This window comes from Callospermophilus lateralis, chromosome 6, assembly GCF_048772815.1.
Source record: "Callospermophilus lateralis isolate mCalLat2 chromosome 6, mCalLat2.hap1, whole genome shotgun sequence".
NCBI lineage: Eukaryota > Metazoa > Chordata > Mammalia > Rodentia > Sciuridae > Callospermophilus > Callospermophilus lateralis.
The window spans coordinates 90419728-90437067 of record NC_135310.1 but is presented as its reverse complement, the minus strand read 5'-3'; the positions used below and the strand labels follow the sequence as shown (position 1 = coordinate 90437067).

Sequence of the window (17340 nt, the reverse complement as noted above, 5' to 3'; positions counted from 1 at the left end):
CAAATCTCCTCAAGTTGATCTATAAATTCAATGCAATTCCAATCAAAATCCTAGCAGATTTTTTAAATGTAGAAACAAACAAACTCATCCTAAAATTCACAAGAAATTGCCAAAGAGCTATCATAGCCAAAATAACTTTGAAAAAGAAAGAAGTTGGAAATTTTTACAACCTGATTGTAACATAAAGCTACTGAAAGACAGGATAGGATTAGCATAAATGTACATGAATAGATCAATGGAACAGAGTCCTGTGTCCAGAAATAGACATGATATATTGATTTTCAATAAAGATACAAAAGCAATTCAAAAGATAAAAGATTTGGGGTTTTTTTGTTTGTTTGTTTTTACAACAAATGGTGCTAGGAAAAAAATGGATTTCCTAATGCAAAAAAATAATAACTTCAATGCAATTGTATACAATTAACTTAAAGTAGACTTTAGTTTTAAATACTAAAGCTTCAATCATAAAAGCAGAAAATCTTTGTGATGTTGGGTTAGACAAAGAACCTGTTAGATGACTCCACATGCACAATTCATAAAAGAGAAAACTGGCAAATCAGACTCCATCGAAATTAAGAACTTCTGCTCTCCTAAAGACACTATTGAAAATGCAAAGATTAGGGGAAAATAATTGCAAACCACATATCTGTAAAAGAAAGTGTATTTGAAATATGTAAAAAAAAAAAAAAAAAAAAAAAAACCCTCAAACCTCAGTAACAAGAAAACAACCCAAAAACAAAATGTACAAAAGATTTAAGCAATTACCTCCCAAAGTTATATGGATGAAAATAAATTTGAAAAAATGCTCCATATTGGTAGTCATTACAGAAATGCTAATTTTTTAAAAATATTTTTTAAAGAGAGAGTGAGAGAGAATTTTAATATTTATTTTTTAGTTATCAGCGGACACAACATCTTTGTTTGTATGTGGTGCTGAGGATCGAACCTGGGCCGCACGCATGCCAGGTGAGCGCGCAGCCGCTTGAGCCACATCCCCAGCCCCAGAAATGCTAATTTAAACCACATGAGACACTACTACATACTCAATAGGATAGCTAACATGCTGACAAGGTTATAAAGCAACCGAAACTCTCATACACTATAAATTACTATAATCTCTGGGGAAATAATTTGACAGTTTTTTTAAAGAAATTAAACATAAACCTACCATATGATCCAGCCATTCTATTCTTAGATATTTATGTATCTATGAGAAATAAAAAGTATGTGTCTATAGAAGTACCTGTAAAAATGTTCAAATCAGTTTTATTTGAAATAATTCCAAACTGGAAACCACCCAAAGATACATAATCAGGTAAATGAATAATCAAATTGTGGTACAATGGGCCACTATCCAATAATAAAAAGGAGTGAACTATTATTATATTCACCAACATGGATGAATCTCAAAATAATTGTGCTGAATGGAAGAAGTTAGGCCAAAAATATGCACTGTTATGATTCTAGTCATATAAAATTCTAGAAAATGAAAACTAACCTGTAGTTTAAAGGAAGGGTTCACTGCTTGAAAAGGATAGGCATGGACAGGGAAGAAGCAGAAGGCAGAGATTACAAAGGGGGTCTAGGAAAATTTTCATGGTCATAGTATGTTCATTAGCTTGATTGTTGTGATGGTTTTATGGGAAGAACACATTTAATTGTATATGTTAAAAAAGTGCAGTTTTATATCATTTATATCTAAATCAAGTTACTTTTAATATCTAAAGTAGCTTTGCATAAAACACCTGTAAAATTTCCCCCAACTTTATTGAGGTATAATTGACACATAAAATTTGTATATATTTAAAGCATATAATTGTACATTAACCTTATATTATCACCTTTCTGTGGGGGCATAGTGAAAATACTTATGATCTACTCTCTTAGCAAGTTGCAATAATACATTATTAACTGTAGTTACCATGACGTACATTATATATATCAAGTTTTCAGAACTTGTGCCTCATAACTAAAAGCAAAATTGGAAAATGTTGGTCAAGGGCACATGTAAATTTTCCAGGTATAAATTTCAATCTCAGCAATATGAAATCATTTTAAGTCACCATAAAAAATGAGTAGAAAAATTTAAATGGGTAACAACAAAATTCTCCACCAAATGCTAATTTTTGTATTCTCAATGGTGATGATACAACACAAAAAGAAAATCAATTGCCAAGAATATTTTCCCATAACCTGTAAAGCAAGCACCTGGGCATATTTCCTCTTCAAAAAGTTTCTACAATCACCCAAAAGTTAATGATTTGCCCTCTACTCAAATTGCTTTAAATTGCCTTTTTTTTTTTTTTTGCTGAATAAATTGGAAAAGTGATTAAATTACCTTTAAAGATATAATACAAATAAATATTTGATGCATGTATTTTATAATATAAACTTTTTTCTCTCTTTATCCACGATAAATTAGCAACTGATATATATTTTAAAATAAAGCTAAAAATAAACAAATTTGATAGGTAACCATGGAGGACACAAAGTATGATGAACTAGAATATAGAAACATACATGATCTTATTGTTATTTCTTCTGTCTGCTATGTTCTCATCAATGGTTCCAATGCAAAAGTTAAGTGGAAAGATTTTTTTTCTTCTGGATTTTAATACATATAAGGCTAATTTTTCTCTCTCTATTGGTCTGCAAACTGACATAGGAGTTTAGAATTGTATGTCTAATTTTTTGAGGGAGGGGATTTCAGCATTAGTTACAGATATCTATTACAAATTCAACCAAGCTATTAATCTATCATTACTTCTCATTATTGAGGAATATTCAGAAATATGTACCTTTTCTTTTGTAAAATATCTTTGCAATAAGCAATTTCACAACATCTCCATGAAACAGCTTATGATAATAATCATCTTACAGATAAGGAAACTAGAAAATAAAGTTATACAAATTTATGAATTTACAGATATTAGTGGATATTTCAAAATTTTTATCATGTGCTCAATTCATGAAGTGACTAAAAACAAGAACATAACTTTTTTTGTGTGTGTGGTGCTGGGGATTGAATCCAGGGCCAAATTGTGTGAATATACTATGTATACAAACAGAGATATGAAAACTGTGCTCTATATGTGTAATAAGAATTGTAATGCATTCCACTGTCATATATAAATAAAAAAGAACGTAAATTTTTATCAAAATTATCCCACAATTGAAAAAGAACATTGAATTTTGATGTTTTATAATCCTAAACAACCATGAAAAGTGACTTATATAAAAATGACAATAGTTTGATTTGCTGAGGGGAAAATTTTTATTTTATGCAGATATCAATTCAGGCTTAAACTTAAGTTTAAATAATTATTAAAAACTGTTAAAAGATAATTTGATTATTCAAACAATATAAACAAATGAGCCCAGTAAGAGCCATCTGTTTCAGAGGCAGTATGGTGGCATAGTTTCTGGATCAGGGAGACCTGGACTAGAACCCCAGTCTACCACTTACCGGCAATAAAAGCATGCTCAGTTTATTCATTTTTACAGGAAGTCTATAATGCCTATCTGGTTGAAATCTTGTGGAGCAGAGATAATACATGTAGAGAATTAAAACTAGCACATAGAAGATGAGAAGGGTTTGATAAATGTTTACTATATTATTAGGATCCCAAAACTAGAAGATATTATAATAGCTTATGAATCAGTTTTATTCGACCTTTACTTGTTTTCTTTTTACTGTAAAATACAGACTTAAAAATGACAAGTTTCCTTCATTTCCATTCACACTGTGTCTTATTCCTTTCTTCCATCTTACCAGAAGAAATTTTCCACCTTTTGTCAAAGACTGACTTTTCCTTACATTTGAAAATCATTTTGAAACAAATATTCGGAAAGAAAACTCAAACAGGACATGAAATGGAACAGATGGGAGAAAATAATAAGGGAAGCATCTAATATGGCTGTGAAGTCCTGGGTCTAATAAGTGGGAGAGATAATGTTGCAAGATAGAAAGGATTCCAACTTGGGAAGGGAAAAAGATCTTGTGTGTGAAGGAGAAAGGAGAACATGATGAGTTCAATTTAGGATATGTTGAACTTTCAGCAGGATATCTAAATGAAACAGTCTTATGTGAAGCTTAAGATAAATAACTGGAGTTGACTTAAAGATCAAGAATCCAGATAATATGTGAGTTGTTAGAAGAGGGAATTAGTTGTCCTAATGTGTTTGCTATCACAAATAAAGTGATAACTACTATATATTCCACATTTTAAAACCATGATAAGTTTCAGACATATACAGAAAGAATAATTTCAGAAGTCATTTCTTGCTGTCACTTGATACTAGATAATTAAATTTCATAGAAATGACTCACAGGGTTGATGGTGGGAGGAATATTTTCTGTCTGACAGGCTCACTCTCAATGATCCAAACAGAAACTCTGTCACTGGGAAACCTGGGTAATCTGAGCTGCAATTAAGAAGTTACTGTCCCTTTTCACTCTGTATAACAAAAACTAATCTGAAGTTTAATCAATTATGCATGCGTAGGGTTTTCTGTAATATTTTATTAAAGACTATGGCATATGATATATGCATTATAAAAAACTGTATTATTTAATACAGATTCAATTTTCCATTAATATACATGCAATAAGATCAAGCTGAGAATAACTAATTTAAAAAATCTTCTTTTTTATCCCTCACTAAGCTCTCCAGCCTCCAACTAACAATCAGAAGCAATCAATATCATCAGTTTAAAAACAAAAACAAAAATACATTTTCTTTTTTGAACACTATTATAAGGAAGAAAATTTGGTAAATAAGTTTTATATCATAGTCCTTCCAGAAAGGCCATGGTTATTAAGTCATGAACTAATATTACAACATTAAGTTATGAAGTAATACATTTGCCTTTCTGGTTCATAGCTGTTACTAACCTATGAAGGAAGTCCTATAATGAAACTCTGTTTTGCTCAATCTTGTATTTGTTATTAAAGAAATATAACCTCCTGAGAATTTTTACTCTTACGTACTGTGGGCAGTCACCTATGAATCTTCAAATGATTAAATCTTTTTAATCTTTATATGGAAACAAGTTACTTCCCTAAGAAGCAGGATTAATATTTTATTAACACTTGTTATAGTTTGGATCTGGGAGTCTCCAAAATCTCATGTGTTAAAGGATTGGTTCCTAACCTATGGGGCTGGATGGAAGGTGGTGGACACATTAAGAGGTAGGCCTAGAAAAAAGAAGCAAGGTCATTGGAGATGTGTCCTTAAAAGGGTTATTGAAAACCCCTCCCTACACACATACACACACTCCCAATGAAGTAAGCAACTTTCCTCCACCATGAGCTCCCTTACCATGATGTTTTGCCTTAGCATGGGCCCAAACCGATGGGCCAAGTGATCATGGACTGAAACCATAAGCCAAAATAAACCTTTCCTTCTACAAACTGATCTATCTCAGGTAATTTTTGAGGGAAAGCCAACTAACATAATACTTTCAATAACTTATTTATTAGAGAATATTCAAAATTTTCCCAAAAACAATTCAGAATTCCATATATTAAATGCTAAAAAGAATCATATTGTTGGAAAAAGTTGTGAATAAGTTTGAATACATCTTATTTCTAACTTAAATTTCATAGTTGACAGTAACCATATTTACAACAGGAATATTTGGAAAAAAATCAAAAAGCAGGGTTATTTACTTAGTGAATTAATGTCTAACTGACAAATATGAGGCATCTTTCCATAAGACTATTTGCAAATTTACAATATTAATTTCTTCTACTGTCTGAATATTCAGCTGAGTAAATATTATGCAACTGTGAAGGAGAGATATAACCTGATCTTCAGTTTAAGAGAATACAACAGTTCGATAAAAAACATTCTATGCTAAAGTTTTATATACAAGATAGAAAGGATTCCAAAGCTTACATCCTTTGCGCACTCAAAACCTGCATGGAAATTGCCACATGTGACCTAAGACTTAGCTTAATGTTCATTAAATGTGACACAAAAATAATTATTAGCAGCATTAAAGAGGATGCAAAACCCAGGAAGATACACTGGAAATAAATTTAGAATCACAAAATTTCTAAAGGAATTTAAATTCTATTTAATTTATTCTCATTACATATGAGAGAAAACAGACCGACAAAGTGAAGAGATTCTCAATGTTACATAGTATGATGCAGAAACAAGAACTAGAACCCAGGTAATCTGACAATGAGATCAATGCAAGCTATATTCTCTGTCTTTACTTCAGGAGATAAAATTTTTCTAATTTCCTTTAAGAGATTGATTTTTATTTTTCCATTGATGGAATTTCCAGGAAGTCTTGCCTAAATGCCTAGGTTAATTTCAAGTGCTACTCTTCTAGATTCCCAAACAACCTCTTCCCAAACATGCCTACTTCAATTTAATCCTTTTAGCACAACTAAATGACATTTTATGTTCCTGTCTCCCCCTATGAAATTGCAAACTTCCTGAAAGCTAAGATTGACTCAATCTTGATTGTACTCTTCAGTAACTAGCACAGTGTTTGGTACACATTTTTTTTTTTAACAAAAACAACAAAAATATAGTAGTTGAATTGATCTGACTCCTTCAAAAGATCACCATGATCCTTATCCACTTTTTAACCTAATATCCCCAAACAGTGGCATGCATCAAAATGCTCTTGGTTTGAATTCAGGGTAAAGATCAGTTTCCCACTGAACAGCTTTTGTTCAAGCCCTTTTTTTCTCCTCACCCCAACCACCACACATCCCACTTCAGTAACTCTTGGAGTAATTTTTCTTCTGGAAGTCTTTCCTGACTCATGACTTCTCTTCAATCTAAATTGGACCAATGCTTCTCCTCTGAGCTTGAATAGCTCTCTGTACATATCTGTGCATACATCAGGCCTACATACATCCAATAGGACAAGTATGCAAACACTCCACTCCACCCAAGTTCTTTTATTCATGTTGGTTTCCTCCAAGATTACTACAGTGCCTCCACATAGTAGATGATTTAAACATGTAATTTGAATAAAAAGAATATGGAACAGGGAAATAATCTTGGGACAGGGTCTATTTTAGGGATGCATGCACGTTTAAATGCAAATAATTGGTTAAGTATACTTTCTTAGGAGACAGTTGGAACCAAAATAGAAAAGAATCTTTCGATTTTGAGGACACAGTTCAAATCACAAAACAAGCAATAAAAGCCCTTATATAGAAAGGATAGTAAAATGAAAAAGGCCTATAAAAGAAGCGATAAACTAGGAACCTGAAAAGCAAGCCATTATGCAAATCATAATAGAATGGTTATCATAAAATAACGGGGCACTTTCAATCACCTTAAAAATTCATCCAAAGATGAAGAAAAATCAAAGGTTAAATTAAAAAAAAAACCTTGCTAAGGTGCAAGAGAATAATGTTGGTTACTTCCAAATAAATGTACAAAGCTTTTTCCTTCTAATTAATTTTCACTGTAGTAATATATACATAATATTTACCATTTTAACTACATATAAGTGCACAGTTCAGGGGCATTGTCTATTCGCACTGTTGGGCAATCATCACCACTATCCATCTTCCTAACTCATTTTTAACACGCAAGCCATAGCCACAATTTTCTTAACTTTGCTTTAGTCACATACTGAGCTTTACGCACCAACAAAATATTCTGCTGGGTAAAGTTAACGAACAGAAGAATGAAATAAATTAATGGGCTATTTCTCAAATTCTGTTAATGGAATTTGAGAGCCAAGGCTTCCTTCAAGGGCCCCCTCCCACCCCTCTGTACGCCATCAACCAAGAAAGTACCACATCAGCACCCACACCTAGCCAAAAACACAAAGGAGTCCCTAAAGGCAGCTGTCCCGAGCTAAGAGAAATCCCCAGGAGCTTCTTTTCCTATTGCACAAATTTGAGTAGCGCAGACACAGGGCTGCCTTCCTAGCACTGTTAGGAAGTAGTAAAGACGGAAAAAGAGAAAGAATAATGTGAGAAAAAGAGGTAAAAATCTTAGTACTCCTCTCCTTTGCCCTCTCTGATTTCCCCTTTCCACTAGTCTTCAACCTGGTTTCAACAAACCCAAGATGAGCCCATTTACTAGAGCTCGCGCTTTTTATTGACGCAAACTTCCCATTCTCGCGGGAACTTGGGAGTGGGAGTCGGAAAGGCGAACAAATCTCTCGAAATCTCAGTTGGCGCCAGAGCTAGAGCGCCGCTGAGGATTCCGAGGGGCGGGGCGCGGAGCTTGGAAGGGGCGGAGCCTAGCTTCAGAGAGGGGTGGGTAGAGGCGGGAGGGAGAGGTGAGAGAGGACGGGGGCGGGACCGCGCGGCTTGAGACCTGTTGATCGCAGGTATCGCCCGCCTGACCGGCTCTCTTGGGACTGAGACGACTGCGCATGCTCGCTGGCGGCTCTAGGCCAGTACCCGAGCGGCGGTGACGAACCGGCTCCTCGGTTGCGGTTGTTGTGGTTGCTGCGATGGCGATGTGAGTGGGCCCCGGGCGGAATGGTGCTGACCCGGGTAGGGACGTCTTCTTCCAGCTGGACACCGAGCTCTTCCATCCAACAGAAGAGAGAAGAGGTGGAGACGGTTGCGAGGTAAGCCCCTCTCCGCTCTGGGTCCTGTCGCTCCCGACACTCACGACCCCTCCCTCGGTCCCTCTTTCCCAGGGGCCAGGCAGGAAGCGGCCTCCTTCTCTTCGTCCCCCTCTCGCCCGCTCCGGCCTCTCTACCGGCTGCTTGCTGTCGGACGAAGCCCCGGGCCGGGTGAAGGTCGGTAGGGACGGCGGTTCTGGGCACTCTCTGGCAAGCCAAGGGGCCGCAGCGCTTAGCTCTGCGGGCACTCCCTGTCGCCCTGCCCCTGTCTTACCTTCCTCTGCCGGTTCTTCCTGAACCTCAAGCCTCTTGTGCCCCAGCCTTCTCCTGCCCTTCGCCCCCGGCTCCATCTTCGCCTATCTCGCCTTTATCCCCCATTCATGGTTCTGCTCTTTCATCCCGTGCCCACTTGCCTTTTCGCTCCGGTGGTGTTTGGTCCCGGAGGCAATGCATATTTTTTGCTCCCCTCAGTTTTTTCCCTTTCCTTGTGCATCCTTGGTCTGCTTCTTTCCTACAGGGAGCTCCTGGCCCTCGCCCACCAGGTTTCTAGCTCTGTTACCTCCGTAATTTCTATCTTGACTTTCTTTTCCTCTTATTTTCCTTCTTTGGTACTTCTTCTTATGGTTTGTTGTTGCTGTTGTGTTTTGAGTTTTTTTGCATCGCTTTACGCTAGAGTTCATTCCATCCCGCTCCACCACCACCACCACATTACCTTCGGAGGCCCTCAATTCCTTGGCTCTTTTGGTACCCTACTTCACTGCTAGTTTTGTCCCTGTCCTTCCATCCTATTCCATCCTGGCCCCATTTCTAGCCTCTAATCTTGGTTTTTTTTCCTCTAAAACTCTTTCATATTTTTTGTATAGGTTGAAACTCTTCGTTTGTTTCAGTTTTTGTTAAATTCTTGAAGAGTTCTAACATGCCCTTCTAGTCTCTTCTGCATTTTTCTAAGCTCAATAGCTACTCAGTATTCTTAGTTCAGCTTTCAAGTTAATGAAATTTCTTCATCTTTCTCCACCAGCTGGAAATATCATCAGAAGAGTACACCTATTGTTAGACTTACTGATTGAAGCTTTAATTTTTAAAAATTGTTTTTACTTGTCATACCTACAGAAGCAATTCCAGCATAGATGTCATGAAACTATGAAAAGTTAAAAATTTTTAAAGGCTGACCTACAAATGGACTCTTAAATTTTAGAAATTTCAGTATCCTCCAGTAAATATAGATGTCCAAGAGCAAACCTTGAATGGAATTTAACAATTTTTTTTACAAGTTTATTAATTCTGTTTTATATGTTGCTATTGCAATGGGTTGCAACATTTTTCTGAGTATCACTATTCTCTTTAATAAATGTGTACAATTTCTGCAAACTTAAAAATAGAAGTAGTGTGCTTACTGAAGGAGAAATACTCAAGTACAGAAGTATTAAATTCTTGAGTTGGAAAAAGAATTTCCTAAACAGTTTTGAAAGTTTTCCCTCATTTTATTATGATCAAGATTTGATTTAAATAAAACTTCTCTATGAATAGTGGTATAGTATCTTATTTTGAAGGTATCTGCTGAAATGATTATTTTCAGTGAAGTTTGCCTTTATTTTAGGGTTGAAGATCAACTGGATTATGTATTTCATTCTGGAAACCCAAAGCAGTCCACAAACAGTAAATTCTTCCTTATGTTATCTATGTCAGGTAGGAATTAAGTTTTTTGTTTCTACTTTTAAGAAGGGTAATACCAAGGCAAGGGAGTGTATTTCTTGTTCAAGGTGACTTGGAGGTAAAAGTTGGAGGTTTTGATGTTATAGAGGGCACTTTTTTTTTTTTAGAAGAACGAGCAATTATTTGGTATGATAAGAGTTGTTGAGATATCTGATTTTTCAGATGCAGATAAAGATTACTGCTTTTTCTGAAGATGCCTTCTCCCTTTAAATGTTTAAATGCAAGGTTTTTTTTTCATTTTTAGGTAAATGTTTATTTTTTAAAAAATTAATATCTACAGATTTTGTATTGGAATGGTTAATTCTGTGCTCTTAGAAATTAAAATAAGAATTCATGGTGTATAGCAGGCACAGGAGTAGATGTCAGAAGACTTGAACTCATGATGACTCATGAAATTGGTTTGTAGAAGATACTTACCCTCTATACCTTAATGTCTCCACCTTGTAAAAGGTGGATATTAAAGTTGGCTATCCAGTGACCTCTTCATAGCAAAGACCTAATCATTTAAACATGCTTTGGACCTTCATAGACAAAAATTGCTATGTAAATACTTAAATTTTTGCCTCTGACTTTAAATTATACAGTAGGAATATATTGACTGCTTAAATCCTTTTAAGATCCAGTGGAAGCTTTAGATTTTTTTAAATTTCAGATTTCTGTAAAAAATGTTGTAGACTATTAGTGAATTATGTACTAGCTTAGTTCAGTCAATGTTTATATACAGTGAGACAGACACTGCAGCATTCAATATGTAAAACAGATAATGCTCCTTGTTTTCCAGGAGTTAGTACTGAAAGGAACAATAAAAGTTATCTTTGGCTATCTTTTTAAGTGTTGGTTGTCTTGTATTTTCATTTTGTTCTCTGTAAATACAGACCCTTGAGAGTAGGTGGGTGTGTGTTGGGGGTACTTAAGGAATAGAAAGGATAAAGACTTTGTTTTGATTCTGGGTATTGAGGAAAAACTACTCAAGGTTTTGTGATATGTACATGTGTTTATTCAAATAAATGAGTGGAGATGGGGCATATAGATTTGAAGTGAATAGCTTCTTGTTGTTGTTTTGCGTACCCAGGAAAAAGGTTTAGGGATGAATAGGAATGAGAAGCAGAGTAATAATATGAGAAGAAAGCATTCTTAATGAAACTAGTGGTTTTTTGAAACAAGTTGGTTTCAGCATTTTATTTTTAAGGATTGGCAGGTTTTAACAGGTATATGCTTGGTTATCAAAGGTATACTAAATTAAAATAAAAATTAGTCTTTTTTCTTAACAAAAATATAATAGTGTTAGACAAATTATACCATTAAAGATATCTCCTACTTGACTTCATGAAGTATTAATCAGGAAATCATTTTGAGAAAAATTGTAGCATATTTCCTTTTATGGAATTACATCTCTAGATGTAGACCATCCAGAATAGTGTTTTTAAATTATGTTTGCCAATATAGAAGTCTACCAATGGCATTTTGGTACATTTCTGTTAAGTTTTATGAAATGTCCTTTTACTATAGTTCTTAATTTAAACAAGAATTAGCATTTTTATATTGAATCCCATGATGTTTCCTTATGGGATGAAAGTTCATTATTCATGATTGTTTTTTGAGTGGTGGTAACCAACATGCATTTTTCTTTTGCTGGGGGCGGGGTGTGGGTACTGGGGGTTGAACTCAGAGACACTGGGCCACTGAGCCACATCCCCAGCTCCATTTTGTATTATACTTAGAGACAGGGTCTCACTGAGTTGTTTAGTGCCTCACTTTTGTTGAGGCTGCCTTTGAACTCCTGATCCTCTTGCTGTAAGCCTCCTGAGCTGCTGGGATTAGGTGTTACTCTTTGATGTTTTCAAATTGCCAGTAAGTCAGGCTTACTTGGAAATGTATTGTCTGTAAATGTCTAAGCAATAAAGTCAGGGCATATTGGCTCACAATTTAAGACCTTGGAAGCCTATGTACCCTTTACCATTATTTTCATATTTTGGAATTGAGAACCCCAGATGTTTAGACTACCTTTGTCCTTACTCAGGTTTCCATTAAGACATGAAATTGTTTTTCCCCCTCAGGTGATTTAGTTTAAAATGTAGGCTGCTACTAGTAGTCCCTTTATGTAAAATTAATAACTATTTTGTTGACATGTAATAGCAACATAAAATGAAAATGTGATAGGCCCCATTTTGGTAGAAGAATTTTGAAATGTTCTAAGATTGTGAGCCAGGGAAATGCTAGTGAAATCAGTAGAAAAATGTCTTTGAGTAGGTAGTTGAAAAAAATCATTGTTGGGCTGGGGTTGTTGCTCAGACTGTAAAGCACTTGCCTAGCAGGTGAGAGGCACCGAGTTCGATCCTCAACACTACATAAAAATAAATAAAGGTATTGTGTCCATCTATGACTAAAAATATTTTTTAAAAAATATTGTCTATTTTCCCTCTAGTTTTCCCCAGCACATTAAAAATATCTCAATTGAAGCCAATCCAATATTCATTGTCTATTTTTTCCCTAGTTAACCCAGCATCTAAAAAGATTGAAGCCAACCCTTCTTCTTTTAAGGTCTTCTAGCCTATAAATGAAAGTATTTTCAAATCATGCAATTGAAATAATAAACTGTTTACTTGAGTTGCATTATTTCAAATAGACATTTCTTTGCATGGAATCCTTAAAACTAAGATAAAAATCACAGTGTCAGCTATTTATTGAGTACCATGAACCAAGGGCAATGATTAATGCTTTATGTATATTAGTTCTTTAAACTTTATCTTTTGAGTTAAGAATCGTAAGTATTATTTGCATTTGAAAAAAATGAGGCTAGCTTATATCATCTGAACTAGAATTCAGATCTGTCTAATATCAGACTTACTGGTAGACTTGAGAAAATGTGGAAAATATGTCAAGAAAACATTGTTTCTTAGAATATTTTTCATGAAGTGGATTATAATTCTTTTTATTCTGATTCTGAGCTTTGTTTTCTGTTGAGATAATCAATAAGAGGAAATATTTTGAGCATTGCTGGACAGATCCTAGCAACAGAAGATAGCTTGTGGTTCTTTCTAAGTTTCTCTTTCTGTTAATGGAAATAACTATGTTTTGGTAATTTTGAGAGGTAACCTTTATTAAGTGTCACATAATGAGCAATAAAAGTTTTTCCTCTTTTTCTTTACTTCATTCTTACATGTTAAGTGGAATACTCTCAGAGATTACTATGGTTCCTTTTGTATTATGTTTAAAAATTGTTTTTTTCCTATAGGATTTTTATGGTATTAACACAGTTATCCAATATTGAGAATGCTTACTTCTTAATGTAGATGTTAGTTCTAAAATTGGTAACAATGTATTTGCCTTTCAGTAGACAGCTGTTTAAACAAAAATTTTAAAGAAATTGGAAGAGACAATGCCATTAAAACTATAGTTTTGATATGTGTCTGTAAGTTGTGAGAAATTAGGATTTTATAATTTAGAAATAGTGTTTATTACATGACAAATTGAATATAGCTATAATTTTTTTGTCATTAGTGTTGCATTCTGACTTCAATTTTTCTTTGGATAGCCCTTTTTTTATGGCTTGATGGTCATTATATCTACTTCCTAGAGTATTTCAAGCGTGAATTTTAGAATTTTGCAAGTACAAATAAAGACTATTGAGTTTTTTGTCCTTTTTTATTATTTACTTACTATATGAGCTTGCATGAATTACATAAACTTTATGCTCCTTAGTTTCCTCTCCTATAAAATGGAGTAATATTAGCTCCTTCAGATTTTTAGGAGAATTAAATGAAATAACATACTAAAAGCTATTGGTCTAAGAGTTGGTAGGCCAACAAGTTTGCTTTTTATTTTATATTACTATTTGATCTATATTTGGTATTACCAATAGAGAAACATACATCTTTTAACAATATAATTTGTATATCAAGCTGTTCTCATTATCTTTCCTTTGGAAGAGCAACCTTCTGCCTCAGTCTCAGAAGAATTTAGTATTCTCTTCTTAAATATTTCTGTAATTTATGCAACATAGCCTATGGCTGGTGAAATGAACTATATCCAAAGTTCATTTTGATAAATAAGGTGCAGCAACAAGTTTCTAGAAAGGTAATTTTCCTTACTGTATGTGTCCCCTTTACTGTAATGATTCTGAAAAGCTTAGTTTTGCTGTGTATCACTTTTTAAGTGACAGCTAAGTGTGTTATACATGTGAATGACTGTGGGGAAAAAAAAGGTAAAAGCCATCTGAATGGTGGTGATTTTCAGAGTCAGGCACCTGACAGGTTGCTTGACCATTTGCAGGAGCATATAATCTAATCACTGAGCATATTTAGCTCCCGCAGAAAGGAGCTTACAAGGATGGGTAGGGTGTCATGGCCTCAGCCAACCAAAAAAGGATCAAAATATAAATTAAAAAGTAAGACTATAGCTCAGCTATTCAGACTAAAATAATCAATGCAGACTTAACTAACTTAGGTGGCCAGAATTTACACCAGATATTTGCCCACTTAGGGTATATAGTTTTCATATCCTATTTTCTGCTACCACAGGTTTGCCACCTTGTAAGTTACACAGTTATAGTATTTTCACGTTAGCTTGTAATTTGACAAAAATAATTCTGTCAAAAATATAACAGGATTTTTGTTTGTCTCCATTTAGTTCTGTGACAGTAATTAGATGTGTTCCATATGCCGCCTTTTTTCTTTTTTTTTTTTTTCTGTGCACATAACATGTTTTAATGAAGTATATCTTCATCTCTCATTTTAATAACCACTTTCATGAAATTATCTGAAACAGTAGGCATTGGTGAGATGGCAGCATCCTTAATCTAAAGTACAGCACTAGATACTTTATTTTGTTAAGAAGAATTCCTTTGGGAAGAGTGCTAATTGGATGTTGGGTATTGACTGCAAGGCCCCACATTTCTGCTGTCCTATTTCTTTCCACCTTCGCCTATCCACTAGTCAAATTCTTGCCTATATAAATACAACAAAGAACCACCAACACATCCAGTGTTGTGGCACTTTTCATATACTTTTCTGGTGGTGTGGGTTTTTTGTGGACATCTGTTTCTGCAGGTTATTGTAGACAACAGTTTTGTCAATTGTTTTGCTTCTACACAGTGGATCACTAGTATTCCAGTAGTGTGTTTCCATGTTGGCTGGTATGAAATGACTAAGCTGGTGCCATATATTTAAGGATTTTTGTTATAGCATTACTCTGATTCTGATAATAATTTCTGTGTTAAGGAAGAGGCCAAGTTGTAGTAATTAGGATCCCAAACTGAAAATAGCTTAAATTAGAAAGCTTAAATAGTTAAATGAGAAAAGTTTATTTCTCTTTCACATTGTTATATGATTTAGGTGGTAGGAGTGGTAGGGGTATGAAGAAAACTACCAAAATATTGAATCTGAGATTCAAATCCTAAGCCCATATTTTAACTATTGTCCTATACTTACATGTATTTATTGCTTCCTGATGGACAGGTGGCTTTTTGAGATCAGGAACTGAGCTATACCTTGTATCTATTGCAATTCCTAGCCTGTAGTTGGTGTTCTATAAGTGTTTGGATATCTGTTTTATATCTGAGAAGCTAAGGCCTGGAGACTTGACCAAACTTGAGTCAGAATCAGAATCAGAACCAGAGCATGATCTAAACCTTGTCCACATGAAAGTGTGTGTGTGTGTGTGTGTGTGTGTGTGTGTGTGTGTGAAATGATATCTTAGATGATTTTCCATGAAATGGGGAATGACTTTTATAAAGATGGTACATTGATAATTATTAATGATGCAATTATTAAAGTAGAAAATAGCAGTTTGGAAGTTGGCAAAGTCAGTGCCTTTATAGAGAAAAAGTTCTGTGTTAAGTATTGTTTGAAATGTGGAAAAAAAAAGTATAGCAAAATGAAGCAATTTTTCTGTCAAAATATTTTAAATAGCTCTTTTTATGCATACACACATATATAGATACAAAACATACATTTGGAATTTTACAAATTAAAAGTTATTTAAAAATGATGAGTTCTATATCTTAAGAATTAATGTTTCAAAATCTTTGGTATTAATGAAGATTGTTTCGAACCACTAAACTAAGAAAATAAAGTATCTTATTATTATACTTACATTATGCAAAAGTGAATCCTTAATAGAGTTGGTGTTGATATTAGTGATATTAGTGAAACTATAATTTTTTCCAAGCCTTATCAAGGACATAGATATTTTATATAAATTTAAAATATTAATTATTTTAGCATATACAGATTTCTTTTATGTCTGCTATTTTGTTTGAGATCTTATTGTTTGTTTCTCATAGGGGGAACAATATATTTGTAACAAGAAGTAATAACTGGAAGTAATAATGTTAAAATGAAGTTTTGATCAGCAGAGGTAAGGATATGACATTTCTTTTACACTTAATTCATGATAGATTTGAATGTTTGCTAAATTTTAAGGAAGCACTATTTCAAGAACCATTAAGGATCTGAGATTTTACCCTACTTGCAAGCTAGCAAGGTAGCCTGCCATGGTGCTATGGATTTTAGCAGAAGACCTGAAATTCATGGATCAAAAACAAAGATGGTTTACACTTAAAGCAGTACCTTAAGTACCAGTTGATACCTGCATATAAGTAGGTTATTTCACAGGAGAGGAACCCTGAGCAAAGAGAAACTAATCTGTTATATGGACAATAAATCCATCTGACTTTTGCCTTGAAGGGAGACTTTATTTTTATTATATGGGACAGTAAACAGATCTTCCCTTTGTTTTAGTATAAGACACTGTGTCTTGAGTTTTAAGACCATATACATACATCTATATAAACTGTATATAAAAAATAGTCTGGAACAAAGGTTGTTAGCATTTCTATGAGTAAGGCATGCAGAAATACAAAAAAAATTATACAGAATTGTCTACCAATATTTTTTACCTTAATTTGCTGAAAAATATGTCTATTGATGAGAACAATTGCTACTTTTTTCCTCTGAAATACTGAAAAGATTGAACTGAAGTACCCAGTAGTGGGTGAGTGTCTAAACTATAATATGTTCACAGTTACATAATAATTATAACTAAAAATAATGTTGTACAATTACA

General features: G+C 34.2%; 1 protein-coding gene across 5 annotated transcripts in view; it reads left to right on the top strand.

The window, feature by feature from the left end:
- The first annotated feature begins 8367 nt into the window (after positions 1–8367).
- The window catches only part of Fam135a (family with sequence similarity 135 member A), a 110047-nt gene continuing 101074 nt past the window's right edge, over positions 8368–17340 (top strand). For 4 of the 5 annotated variants that reach the window (XM_076858519.1, XM_076858518.1, XM_076858515.1 and 1 more), the window contains exons 1-3: positions 8368–8565; positions 10160–10248; positions 16559–16632. The gene's annotated coding sequence lies outside the window, so the exon portion shown is untranslated. The remainder of the gene's footprint in view (positions 8566–10159; positions 10249–16558; positions 16633–17340) is intronic. The other variant, XM_076858516.1, reaches the window with a different exon arrangement.